The sequence below is a fragment of the Stegodyphus dumicola genome, chromosome 3 (genome assembly GCF_044657685.1).
Source record: "Stegodyphus dumicola isolate Sdum_Otavi_A_Nest chromosome 3, ASM4465768v1".
Taxonomy (NCBI): Eukaryota; Metazoa; Arthropoda; class Arachnida; order Araneae; family Eresidae; genus Stegodyphus; species Stegodyphus dumicola.
The window spans coordinates 29,778,229-29,792,320 of NC_140770.1; the positions used below are offsets into that span (position 1 = coordinate 29,778,229).

General features: G+C 34.7%; 1 long non-coding RNA gene across 5 annotated transcripts in view; it reads left to right on the forward strand.

Annotated features, from left to right (window-relative positions):
* The window catches only part of LOC118183387 (uncharacterized), a 332,908-nt gene extending 332,422 nt beyond the window's left edge, over positions 1-486 (forward strand). For all 5 annotated transcript variants that reach the window (XR_015040168.1, XR_015040164.1, XR_015040166.1 and 2 more), the window contains one exon: positions 364-486. This is a non-coding gene — a long non-coding RNA (uncharacterized LOC118183387). The remainder of the gene's footprint in view (positions 1-363) is intronic.
* Positions 487-14,092: the final 13,606 nt, after the last annotated feature.

Sequence of the window (14,092 nt, forward strand, 5' to 3'; positions counted from 1 at the left end):
CGTTGAGTACTACTTGAACGCTTCCGTGTTTTTCCCAACGTGCAACGTGGATAAAAGCTAGTTTTCCTCAGAAAATCCTCTACGAAGCCATCGCTTTCCTTAGGCAGTTTGTTCTCGCATCAAATATATACCAAACCAAAATTTGAAGTTAATTTCGAAGGCAAAAATGCAACAAAAATTTTCAAACTTTTACTTAACTAGCGATTGCAAGAATTAGTGCAAAGCTGTCTTTCACTTCACTGGTCTTGTGTCTGTTATTATTATCATTATTATTATCATCATTATTATTATTATCATTATTATTATTATTATTATTATCATTATTATTATTATTATTGTTATTATTATTATTATATTTTGCAGTACGAAGTAAGAGAACTGTGCAGTTTCTGACAGCTTTCCTGGAGATCTTTAGGAAGAAAACGAGCAAGAACAAAATGTATTTTCTTTAAGAAAGAAACTGAAATAAATAGATTCAGCTGCCAATTTTTGTTTGCCTTTTTATTACTGATTCAGGACAGACACACAGTATTTACAATGATAGTGCACTATATTACTTTAAAAGGTTATGCAGCCTAATCTCTCAATCTTTGCTTTCATGTTACGCTCTGAAGAATTATTTCATTAAATCTCAGCATGGAACATGGGAATGCTATCTGATTAAAAGGAAAGATGCCTTTATGGAAACTTTCTTAAAGAAAACTGCCTGGCGTTCCCGTTACGCATAGCGAAACCTCAAATGCAGCCAGGTCGTTCACCATCATTTGTACCAGGTGAAACTACAAATAATCAGTGATCCTATCCGCTCGACCACTTATAGAACTGTTACGATACGAAATCACCAAATTCAAATAATTTGAAAGGCCGCTATAGAGTTATTAGGATTTTCAGTCTACTTTGCCCTCTCCAGGATTTAAAGCGAAGATCTTCGAATTGCTAGCTGAAAGTCCTACCAGTTACATCTTGAAAACACGTACCTGGGAATTCAATAATTGCTAATATTCTTCCCTATCACACTCACACTTAAAAAGGCGACTATGGAGAGGACGAGACCCAGTCGGCCAAATCTAGATGGCGACGAATTATCTCCCACCACATTTTTATTTCCTCATACGGAGCAAAGGAAGTATTGTAACCGCGAAAGGCACGGATCCATTTTTACCTTTCCCGAATCCATTTGGACGATTTTTTTTTTATTTTTTTTTTTTTTGCGTGAAGTCAACCCGGGGGCCGACTGGGGGGGAGCATTACCTGGCGTCTTGACTAAGACCTGTACTTAGACAGACCCTGCTCTTAGGGTGCGTAATCAATCTTCACAGTGATTAGAGTCATCGATTCTTCGGTGGTAGGTTCAAGATCAGCAAGCCCAAATTGGTACTGTCTTGTCTGTTGTGGACACGCTACATTTTTTAATATCGAGGGTTGTCTTTGGAGGTTTAGCTCCTCTCGGTCAAAACTTGGGAACAATCTTTACTTTGACCATGCTTTGACAGTCCATGCTATGGCCTGGCTTCGTTCACTTTGTAGGTTCCCAGCTGGAGTCCGGTCACCATTGACTTGTCTTCTTATGACTTCGACTGCGGGCAGTTTTATCTCCTTGGATTGGCCGGGGTTTATGCCTTCTTGGATCGTCTCTGAAGAGGAGCCGCGCTTAACCGTGTTAAGAGCTTGAAAAAGGCCCAGGTCTGGGAGTTTCCTTCTCTTCTGGGTATAGTGTACGTACGAAAGAATAAAGAACTCTTTTTTTTTTTTAATGGATTGTAAAACGGATTTAAGTAGATTCAAAAGGGATTCTTTACCCGCCCAGACGGTATAGTGGTTAGGGTACTGCCAGACGGCATAGTGGTATCGCCGACTGCGATGCCGAAGGGTCTGAGTTCGAATCCCGGAGAAAGCATGGATGTAAATTGTCTGCTCCCTCATAGATGGTAACAGTGGCCGCTTATAAGGTGCCTCTATAATAAAATGACCACCCCTACTGGCCTTAGTAGAGGCGAAACCCGAATGTCTAAGTGACCTCTAATAAAAAATGCAAGGAAATCTTCATTTGTTTGATGTGCTGTTCATTCGTTTATTAACTGTATGTATGTATCTCGCATAACTGAAAAACGAATTGGCACAGAATGTTGAAATTTTGTATATGGAACTGATATAACATCTAGCTACGCACCTTTCTTTTTCTTTGCAATCGGCAGCTCCCGAAAGTATATATATATGTATAGACTATACTTTCGGTATATTATATATACCAAGCCCCTACTCGTCTTTCCCAATTTTGGTAATACTCATATGCTTCTAATAACAGGAGTGTTTTAAATGACCAAAATATTCATGTTTCTGCCAATGTCAGAAACAAAGTAAGGGGGGGAAAAAATCTGAAAGGTTTCAGATTCTACAATGCGCTCAAAGGGGCGATTTTTTTAACGTTTTACGTGTTACCTTTATTTATTAAATATCATGTTCTTCGCACTTCAACCATAAAATTCAATTCAACAACAACATCGCAAAATAATTTTAAATTGACCCTATCTTTAGAATTTCCGATACACAGACTCGCGCGCTGGATATAAAAGTGTTTTTTCTGTACAACGTTGACGCTGCTCGCTTTGAAATCCTTGAGTTTGTTAATCAAAAACTCGTTAAAGTTTTACAAAATATGAAATCGATAATAAAACAAGTTTCAAATTTGGGCTTCCAGATGCTCATATTCGCAGGAGGATTACGTTATTCAAAATTGCATGGCTCTAGGTACCATTGTTTTATCGCAGTGCGAGAAACATACATACATTTATGCTGATTCATTCTTCATTATTTAATTTCTTTAATGCAGGGCTCAAATATTTGGTGGCAACAATTTGAGAAGTGAAACGCCGTTGATAGTGAGCCAACTCAACTGGAAATAATTCCCCCCCCCCGTACAGGGTTGCCATTGTTGGCTTTGAAATCGTTGAGTTTGTTAATCAAAAATTCGTTAAAGTGTTATAAAATATGAAATCGATAATAAATTCCAGATTCCAAATTTGGGCTTCCAGATATTCGGTGGAAGATTGGGCTAAAAACTAATTTCGGACATGCAACGAACTCGAAATTTTGATGCTTTAATACGGTTTCCCCGGTTCCTATACTTTCATTTCGGAAAGTTTTATACTGGTCATAAAAAAAAATATAAGCAGTTTGACTCCTGTATTAAATTAGCATTATTATTTATTTATTAAAATATTATTATAAAATGTTATTACTAAGCATTAAAATTTAACCAGGATTTTTAAGTTTAAAATTTGTATTTTTTTTTTTTTTTTTTTTTTTTTTTTTTTTCCCATTTCCAACTTGCTTCGACAGATTTATTAATTAATTTAGAATTTAGAATAATTTAGAATAATTCGCTGAAATAAGTTTAAAAGGAGAGCAGCAAAAAATTTATACAATTTAACATGCCTTATTGTCTAAATGTATTGTTAAAAGTCATATGGTGTTCCCAGGCCCACCAGCGGCCAAGCGGTAAAGTCGCTGAACACTAGTAGTTCGGTCCGAGGTTCGAATCCCGCGGCTGGGCTGGCTGCATGGGTGTTTTCGTGGTTTTCCCCATGTGTAACGTGTATACGAGCCAGTTTCCCTTAGAAAGTCCTCCACGAAGGCATCCCTCCCCTTAGGCAGATAGCCCTAGTGTGCTTTGCCAGAATTAAATACACACACACATACAGACACATGGTGTCCCCATTAGGCTTTTTAGTAGAGGCAACACTACAAAGTCTATTAGGTTACTGGACAGTCTATTAGTCTATCCAATTAACAATATATCCTGACAGTCTATTAGGCTATTAGGAAACGCGAAAAATAAACAAAGCTCTCACCAAAAATCGAATCACAAATTTACCAACTGATACACGGACGCGTTACCATTTCCACCGCAACGACATTCTCGAGGAAATATTAATTTCTCAAAACATTTGTTATCCGATTCAAATCAAGTTATTTTTCTCACAGCTTTATGATTACTGGCGGGTTCTGATTACGCATAATGCATTACATACAGAAATGATAGCAAGTTACGGCCACTTTCGGCGTAATGCAAAAACAACCACATTTTATTCCCACGGCTATGATCTCTTTAAACGCAGATCAGTGGTTCAGTGGGATTTCTTTCTTTCTTGCTCAAGAAGTGGTTTAAGATTAATGGAGCAAATGCGTGAGAGATGAGACATGATATTTCGCAATAAATTCACGCCAGCTACCCCTGGGTGGCTTTTAAAACGTCTATTACCTGGAGATAATAGTCGAAGAAAATGAAGGGTTAAACATCCTCCTTTCGCTTCGGGTAACGCAGTTTTTATCTGTTTAGGCAATCGTTTAAATGTGCATAATTTATCCCGGAGGTCTTTTCTCTTTGTTTTGTTTGTTTGATGTGCTGTTGTTTTGTTTCTTAATTTCGTTTCAAAGCAAATTAAATTTCTATAGAGCATAAATTTCCGTCTAGCTTCTGATGAGGATCCAACGACGTCGGAATTGACTCCCTGGGGATCTATATAATGTTAAAAGTGATTGATAGATATATGTACATTGGCTACTGATCTAAATTAGGATTCCACTGATTACCAAAAATGTATTAATAAAATTAATCGTTAATTATTAATTGATATAAAGCCACCTATGCAGTGTGGAAGGAATCGTATAAAATAAATACAAAAGAAAAATAAACTAAAATTATTTAGTCTATTTTTTAAAAAATTAATCATATTTTTTTATAAATATAAAGTTTTTATGCAATAAGTGGAATATAAAAAAATTAAAACGAAGAACGCAAAACAAGAAAGTAAAACAAGAAGCGGGTTGAATACTTTTGAAAGATGCCGTTTAAAAATTAAATTGAGAAATTTTTTGCCAAATATTAAAAAATTGCATCAATATATTAAGCGCAGTTCTCACATTCTTTAAAAATCGAACTTTTGTGCAATTAGAATAAGCGATTTTTTTTCCCTGAAATTGTGTTTTTATTTGTAAAAGTAAAATAAAAAATAATAATGCATTAAAATTCAATTTGTAAAATTAAATCTTATTAATAATAAATAATAATTAAAGTTTAATAAGATTTAAAATAATAATAAATGTTATTATAAATAATAATAAAATAAATTGTTTTTATTTGTAAAATTAATAATAATAAAATTATTTGTAAAATAAGTAATTTTACAAATATTTTGTTTGAAATAATAATCGTATTAAAAATTAATAATTTTACAAAACATTTTACTTGTAAAATAAAAATTAATAAAATAATTTATAAATAAATAAAAATAAATAAATAACATTAAATAACTATGTAGCAATAATTAAACATAAACAATTTTTTCGAAACTTTCATATTCTTAATTGTTATCTTATAGTTATTTATGTACAATTATTTGTACTATGATTACGTTGTATGCTGTATATTATAGAGAAAAATGCAAGAAGATTGACGAAAATAATTTCTTTAAAAGGGTTCGATGCAAGAAAAGATTTGTAAATTCTTGCTGTAGATGAAAGCATGAAAGTTCCGTAAAATTTACTTATACTATAATTACAGGTTGCGTGGTAGCATTTGTAGTTGAAATCAGAGTATTATTATATAGTACGAAATATAGTTATATGTTACGAAATTTTTTTTATTAATCTTATTTCTTGCTGTAGCTGTTAAAATAAAATTATTTAGTAAGGTATAGAAACACACAGAAGGAATTATAAACATACAAAACAGAATTTAGAAGCAAAATATTAAATAAAAAATTTTAAAACATAGGAACAAGTAAAACATTAAAGTACACTAAAATTGCTAGTTTAAAATCAACAGCAGTTCAAGATGGGAACCAGTAAATAAAGCCTTAACCATCTCCCTCTCATAAAAGTTCTATCAAAAATGTTTACCAGTAAAGATGTACAGTTTTTAATGTGTCTTTGCGTCGACATCACATGTCCTACAGTTAGTTTCACATGCCACACATTTAGAATAGTGGTTCTGGTCCTGCGAAAGCAACTAATCTCCACCATACTGTCCACTGCCAACGTATGGACAAAGCAAGTGACCAGCTCGAGGAGACACAGTTAGGGCAAGGAAGGAATTCAAACTTGAATAAATAACAAATACCAATGCCAGGTAACCGCGTAAATCAATGCCAGGTAACCGCGTAAATCAATGCCAGAGCCAGATAACCATGTAAAGCAGTACCAGAGACAGATAACCATGTAGATCAGTACCAGAACTCCCGATTCGTCATAATAAAGCCACACAGTAATTAATACTTTGACACCAGAGACCATCTAAAAAGAATTTAGCGTTCTCCCGACCCGAGTTAAACTGTACCATGACGAGTTCCTGCCTCGCCTGAACTTAGCACTGTAGAACCAGAGAAATCTCTTCCATACTGTCCACTCTCAGTATATGAACAGAGCGAATAGCCAACTTGGAGAGACACAGTTAGGACAAGGTATTCAAACGTGGATAGATAGCCTGTACCAGAACCAGATATTGATGTAAACCAGTACCAGTGCTCTGATCTGGCATTATACAGCCATACAGCATTAAATACTCTGACAACAGAAACTATCTAAAAGGAATCTTGAGGTCAAAACAGCCAGAGTCAAACTTGATAGTACCGTTACGAGTCCCTGCCCTCCCTCAACGTAACACCGTAAAAGCAGTGGTTCGAGTCTTGTGAAAGCAACTAATTTCCCCTGTACATTCCACTCTCAGCTCTGGAAGACACAAGACAAAGAAGAAATTCAAACTTGCATAAATAACCAGTACCAGAACCAGATAACCATATCAAACAATGCCAGAGATCCCAACTCTGCATTAAAGAGCCACACAGCGTTGAATACTCAACGCAACAGCGTTTTTAGATACGCAACAGCGACTATCTAAAAACAATCTACCGTTCACACAGCCCAAATCAAACTTGAGAGTCCCTGCCTCGCCTGAACGTAGCACCCTGGAATCAGTGGTTCTACTCCTGTGAAAGCAACTAATCTCTCCTGTACTGTTCACTCCCAATGCATGGACAGAACGAGTGACCAGCTCGGGAAAACACAGTTAGGACAAAGAAAGAATTCAAACTTGGATAAATAGCCAGTACCAGATCATGTAAACCAGTACGGCGTACAATTCAACAGTGGCTATAGTCCTGTAAAAGCAATTAATTTCTCCCTTAGTGACCGAAACGCCGTCGCATGAACCTCCGACCTAAGGTTCTACACCAAATCAGAGTTATGTCCATGCGACGGAAAAGAATCTACCATCCACCGCCGGCGGCATTCACTGAATCAGTGATAGTAATATTAGAATGCTAAATTGACAATGTCATCTATACAATAATTGTTACATAACAATCCGTATGAAAAATAAATATGCAATCAATTAATCATTACATTGTCATGGATAGGATCTATGTTGTGGAGAGTGGAACTTATATATTAACCAGTTTTTAAACCTATGTCTTCTTCAATACGTTATAACTTCATGTTCTTATCAGTTACACACCTAATGATGTGTGTCCGTATTATTGTTGCAGTTATCCACAGAGTAGGCCAGTCACATCAGTTCAGGCAGTTGATAGTTCCATAGCCCAAAGTATATGATGTTGTGTAGACTATTCTATGTTCATATAAACTGGATTCTAAGTTAACTTTTGATAAATTCGAAGTACACTTTAAGTTCATTGTTCACGTAAACACTACTTGTCCACTTCGATACATCATAACTTCATGTCCTTAACAGTTTGCACATCTCATTATGTGTGTCCATAGCAATTTGTACACTGTATCGCAGTTATCCACAAAGCAATCACGAAATTGCAGTTGGGAAGTTCATTGTAATATGTACACTATTTTACTATTATCCACAGAAGCAAATGTTTTGTAAATAATAACTTGGCTCCCAGATGATAAAAAAAGGAAGGAAAGAAAATTAATTCTTAAATTTTTTCAATACAATTCTAAATTGTGCAAAACTACAGATTTGTTATACAATTCCAGTCTATACAATTTGACTGGTATTCCAACAAAAAAAAAAAAAAAAAAAAAAAGCACATATTCTAAAAAAACGCGATTATTTATTCCATTACATGTATCTAATTGTGTTTATATAAAGGCTACAATAATATACAATTTCTTCAAAGGTGTTAAAACGTCTAATGGAAAACAGGAGCTAACTCCCAATTAAAATAGACATAGAATACATAATTATTCAAAGTATTCAGTACATATTATTTACCAATCATCATACCGTAAAAATACACATGTTTCAAATGCTGCAACTAATTTTTCATTATAGTTAGAATATTCTGTAACTTGCTAAATATCACGTCCTGTCTTTAAATGGAAAGATGCAACAGTAAATCGTCTTGAGAAACTAGGAATAACTGTGAGTGAGATCGAGGCGACCCAAAATCCGCACACATAGAACTCTCAAATATTGTGGAAATTCCAGAATGCGCACAGGCGGCAAATTATTTCTATAGATCATATCTCTAAACTCTTACAAGTAGTATATCACTTGAAATTTCGGTGGCACTTGTGGCACAACATTCATTCTAACAACAAAGTAGGAAAAAAACAATAAAAAAGAAATAAGTGATAAACCGATTTGACGTTTAAGTGTCGAAAGGAAGTTTTGCTTTGAAGTGGATAAAACAGCAAGATACACCCAAAATGTGATACATATGTTTCTAAAATAATTTTCAGCGGACTGAGCTACATTAAAAGCAGAAGTAAATCGGTGATAGCACTTTTCACACTATTTTCAACATAACTTTTTCCCGAGCATACTTGTCCTATGAAAGTACGTTTAGATATGAAGAATTCTAAGTTTCTCAGCCATTAAAATTTACAAATAAAACAGATTAGTACAATCATACCCTTTGATACTCTTTTCTTGTTCCATTCTTTTTCCAGAAAATTAACAGTGGATTTTGATGTATGGTTCTTTGCTTTGTTTTGATGCAGTTTTACTGATTACTGGCTCTGTGTGTAAAGAGAAGATTTTTCGCGTTTGAAAATTAGGTATAAAATATATTTCTGATAATATGTGGAGTTGATCTTAACATTTTTCTCCCTCTCTTTATTTTTAATTTGCCATAATATGAAAAACCAGCAACAATTGTAAATCTCTTTGGAGAAATTAATTTAGACTCTTTAAACCAGGTTTTAAGACTTTCTCTGCCCTTTGACGATTATAAATAGACCTCTTTTTTATTGTAGTCATTTAAATATACCCAAGTTTCATCTATTATAATAACATTTTTCTATTTGTGTCCGGATAAATATTCCCCATAAATAATTCTGCAGAGCGTTCTGCGTGTGGCAATATGTCATGCAGAAAGACGATGCATATAATGTTTTTTCGGCTTTTTAAGATTCATATCAGCATTAAACTGTTTATGTACAGTTGACACTGAACATTTTAATGATTTTACTACTAACTGTCCTTTGACTTGGGGATTTTCTTTTGACATTTAAGATTACATTTGAAAAATTCTGTTTTCTCCTTGGATATATATTGTTACGAAATGTACAGGCGCGACCCGCAAAGCATTTTTAGGGTTGCCGTAAAATGGCAGGGGAAGGCAGAGTTGCAACATTTGGCGATAAATCGCCCATTTGGCGACAAAATTGGCGATATACCATGGACGGATGGAGAACCTTCTGGAACTAATTCTTACCGGCTTAGCCCAGAATGTTCTCGAACGCCAGTCGAAAGCTAGACAATAAACCCTGCCGGTACGCGGAGATTTAGTTAGTATCGAGTGAGTGCCTCGTCGAGAGGGCGAGTGAGAGTGCCTCGTCTGGAGTGCGAGATAGTCAGTATCGAGTTGGTGTCTCGTCTAGCGAGTCAATCCCTGCGGAGTCGATCGAGTTGACAGCCAGGCAGCGAGTGCCGAGTAAGTCGTCGAGTTCACCGAAGGAGTCTCTTAGTGTATCGCGGTTAGTGCATCGTCGAGAGAGCGTATTGAGCTCCGGGAACGACTCAACCGAAGAGTCGCGAGCCGTGCTCCGTGTGTCGTCGAGTGCATCGCGAGTTGTAGCGTGGAGAGTCTCGAGAGTACGTGGAGTTCCGAGAACGACCGAGCAGAGTCGGTCCGAGCAGAGCTGTACTCTGATGCTTTGCAGTGAAGCTGTCTCCACCGTGATAGCCTGATAACCTGAAGGCTGTGTCGCTGATCATGTCAGCGTGCTTATAGTAGTTCATCGACGACTGTAAACGTGTTTTTGAGCTGTCCTGGCAATACTGGCAAATAAAATGTTTTTCGATACTTCATCAAGTGTTATTCACTCCAAATCCACACGTACGAACGTGAAAGAAGAAAATAATGTAACAACTGGAGTCAGGGAAAAAAAAAAAAAAACGCTACAATATTTGGATTCCTTGTCTACGTAACTTCATATGTCGAGAAGATGATCAGATGGTTTTTCATAATGTTTTACGTAATTAGATGCGTATAATTTTCTTAGAAAAAGAGCACACAGATAGCCTTCTATCCATTATTTCTTTAAAAGAACCATTTTGTATGAAAGCAGATCTGTCAAACAGCAGACGATAATTTATATTTTCAAAAATATACTAGTCGAAGTTAAACAAAAAATTTCAAGATGTCGATAGTTTTTAATTTCAAAATTATAGTTGCAATTAAAAAAAATTTCCAAGCAGACGATTTCTTTTAATATCAAAGCAAAATCATCTAAAAAATGCGCTAACTGCCTCTGTAAACCTTTGAATCATATTAACTAAATTTATAGCTGTTTACCCTTCCTGAAGTCAAATTATGTTAGTTAATTTAGTTCTGAACATCGAATTGAAGACAATAGTTAAACTTTGGTTGTTTTATTTCTGGCATATATATTATTAGTTAACTCTGGAGGAAAAATCATTTCTGGAAAAGCTGAATGTTTAAATTAGTATTTAGCTTAAGCAAAACTGGATTAAACGCAATAAATATTTCTTTCTTAATTTTTAGCTTATTTTGTAAATTCTTCTTTAATTACATTTTGCTGGCATCACGGGGTTACGCTGGTCACTATCCAAATTAATACACATACACGCAAAATTGTGCAAATTTGTATTTGTTAACCCAAACTCGTCTGACCAAGTATTAAAGTTTTATTTTGCAGTCTGAAGAGAATATAATTACAGCTTAAATGGAATTATTTACCGACTAACAATTCTTCAGCCCTTATCAGGGATTTAAAACGTGAAAGCTTCCAAATTAAAATGCTTCCTCGACTAAATAATGGACGCAATTACTCACCCGAATCGGGCCTTTGCTATTAACGTTTTACCAGCATAAAGATTAGTCGAGAACTTTCTGAGTGGCTTAAAAATCAAACAATAGGTTAATTAATACAGAACACTTTCATAATCCTTTCAGCTTCTGGTTTCTTGATGCTAGTAACTTCCTTCATATATGAGAAATGGCAAAACAAACAGATGTGAGCAAGAACTATTAAAAGAAAATTCCATAAATTATTAAAAAGTGCCATAAATTAAGATGAATTTAAGAAAATTTTATTCGGAATTTTAACAAGAAAAGAGTGAAATTATTGCAATTTTATTTTAATAAAAAGAGATTCAAAACTTAATTTTCTTCCATTACTTAACTCATATTTCCGGGTATAAGCCAAAAACTTTCAACAAATTTTATTAATTCTAATAAAATTTGCAGTGTGCGTTTATATACGAATTCAAAATGGTTTGCGATGAATTCGATCAAGCACAGATAAATAAAAATAAATTAACAAACAAATAAAAATCATATTGCAAGTTAATTAATTAATTGAAAAACATTATTTTGATTTTATTTTTTCATAATATACTACATTAGTAAAACTTCTTGATATTAAAATTCGCTTCGGAATTTCCTAGCAATTAAAGGTGTGGTGTATTTAATTATGGCAAAGCACACTAGGGCTATCTGCCTAAGGGGAGGGATGCCTTCGTGGAGGACTTTCTAAGGGAAACTGGCTCGTATACACGTTACACATGGGGAAAACCACGAAAACGCCCATGCAGCCAGCCCGTTCGCGGGATTCGAACCTCGGATCGAACTACCAGTGTTCAGCGTTTTTACCGCTCGGCCGCTGGTGGGCCCTAGCAATTAAAGGAAGTCTTCCTCCACTCGAAGAGGATTCGGGTGAATGTTATAGCTCTTCCTTTCACTCTTAATATCATTGCCATTCACCTTGTAGATAATATCATCATCAGTTTCGTCCACAACATTGGATCAGGAAAAGTAATAGCTTTAGTTTATCACTAATAAATCATAATTTACTCGTAAAAGCGAAAGAACAACTGGGAGGGGAGTAGTATTAAAGGAGAAAATATCGTGAACAAACGCGTCGAGGAGAAAAAAAGCAAGGGCGAAAGGTCATTATACGAAACATCGTGGCACAAGAGAAAGCATATAGAAAACATTGCAGTTTTAAAATATTTGTGCAAGAATACAAAACAATTTAGCATTATCGTATAAAATATCTTAAAAAATTTGATGTAGACACCACACGACTATGGCCTACTAAACTACACACATTTTTTCCTGCATTTCATTTAAACTCGAATTTCATTAGAGATTATATTACGCATTCAATTAATTCAGGTCTCACCTCGCGGCAAAGCAAAAAATGCATAAACACTCAAAAAATCTTCATTAAAACTTGTAAAATACAGAAATCCTAAAACGCCAAATGCAGTTAAAACAGTTTAAAAAAAAAAAAACTTTTTACAATTAAAATTTTCTACGTAAAAAGAAGTAATTCGGTCAACGGGCAAGAAGGCAGATTTTTTGATGGCACAAAACTGAAAGTTTAATTTTGGTCCCACTCGGCAAAAAGACACTGAAGGTGCAGAAACTGACTTAATTCAGTATTCTGCTAAGTTTTATAGGTAAACAAACATATGGCTGTGTTGTTAGGCTTAGCCACACTTAATAATTTTTTAACTGCTGATATTTCTACAACTATAGCAAACAGATTAACTAAACGCATGAAAATTTTAGCCGGAACATAATAATAACATAATTCAATCACTTTTAAAGAAAAAAATGCACAATTTGTCAACAAAAAGAACGAAAAAAAATGAGCTCGCTGAGCCGATTAACAGAGTGGGTAGATTAGATTAACAGAGTGGATATAGGTGGATATATAGGTATTTATATATTTTTGGTGCCGCAATAAAAAGGGCAACCAAAAAGGGAGATGCATAATTAAATGTTATAGCAATCCCATATACAAAATTTGAACGTTATGAGGCTATTCGTTTCTGAGATATACGAGATACATACATACATACGTACGTACAGACATCCAAAAAAAAATCTTCTCAATCCATTTTAAATCCAGTTTTGAATCCATTTTGAGGAAAAGAGACCTTTATTCTGCTCGTACGTACAGATGTCACGCAAAAAAATTGTTTAAATGAATTCGAGAGCGGTGAAAATGGATATTTTCGTTTACATATGATATCAGAAATTATTCACGATTAGAATACTTCGTTTACTTACAAAGAAGTAAAAATTAAGGGGGAGGGGCAACCTCAGTAGTTCTTTTTATGGATTTCTTTTCAATAGAAAGGAGAGGGGGGGGAATTCTACAGAATGTTTTTTTAAATAAAAATTACGTAAGTTTTATTAGACTAGGTAAAATTTTATTTACCTAAGTATTTTTTTTCTTCTCTTCTGAAGAAGAGGGACCTGTGTCTGAGCAATTTGTAACTTGACGACATCGCTCTGTCACGCTATTTTTTTAGACCTTAACTGGCATCTTTACCTCGGTTTAAAAAAAAATTATTCTATGATATTTTGATTACCTTAACCGAAATAAATAAATATTCTTTACATTTTCGTAAAGTATTTCTCGAGATTTCGGTATTCAATAACAACATCCGAATTATAGCATTAACCGCGATCACATTAAACGGTAACTTCTGTAATAGAATTTTCAACTTGAGCACCTTTTAGTGGCAGTTATCTAAAAATTCACTTATTCGGAAACAATAACCGAGCACGTATATAAATTACCTCGTTTCTGAAAACAAAGGAAGCACAAGGTGACGGTCAACTTTCTGTTACGT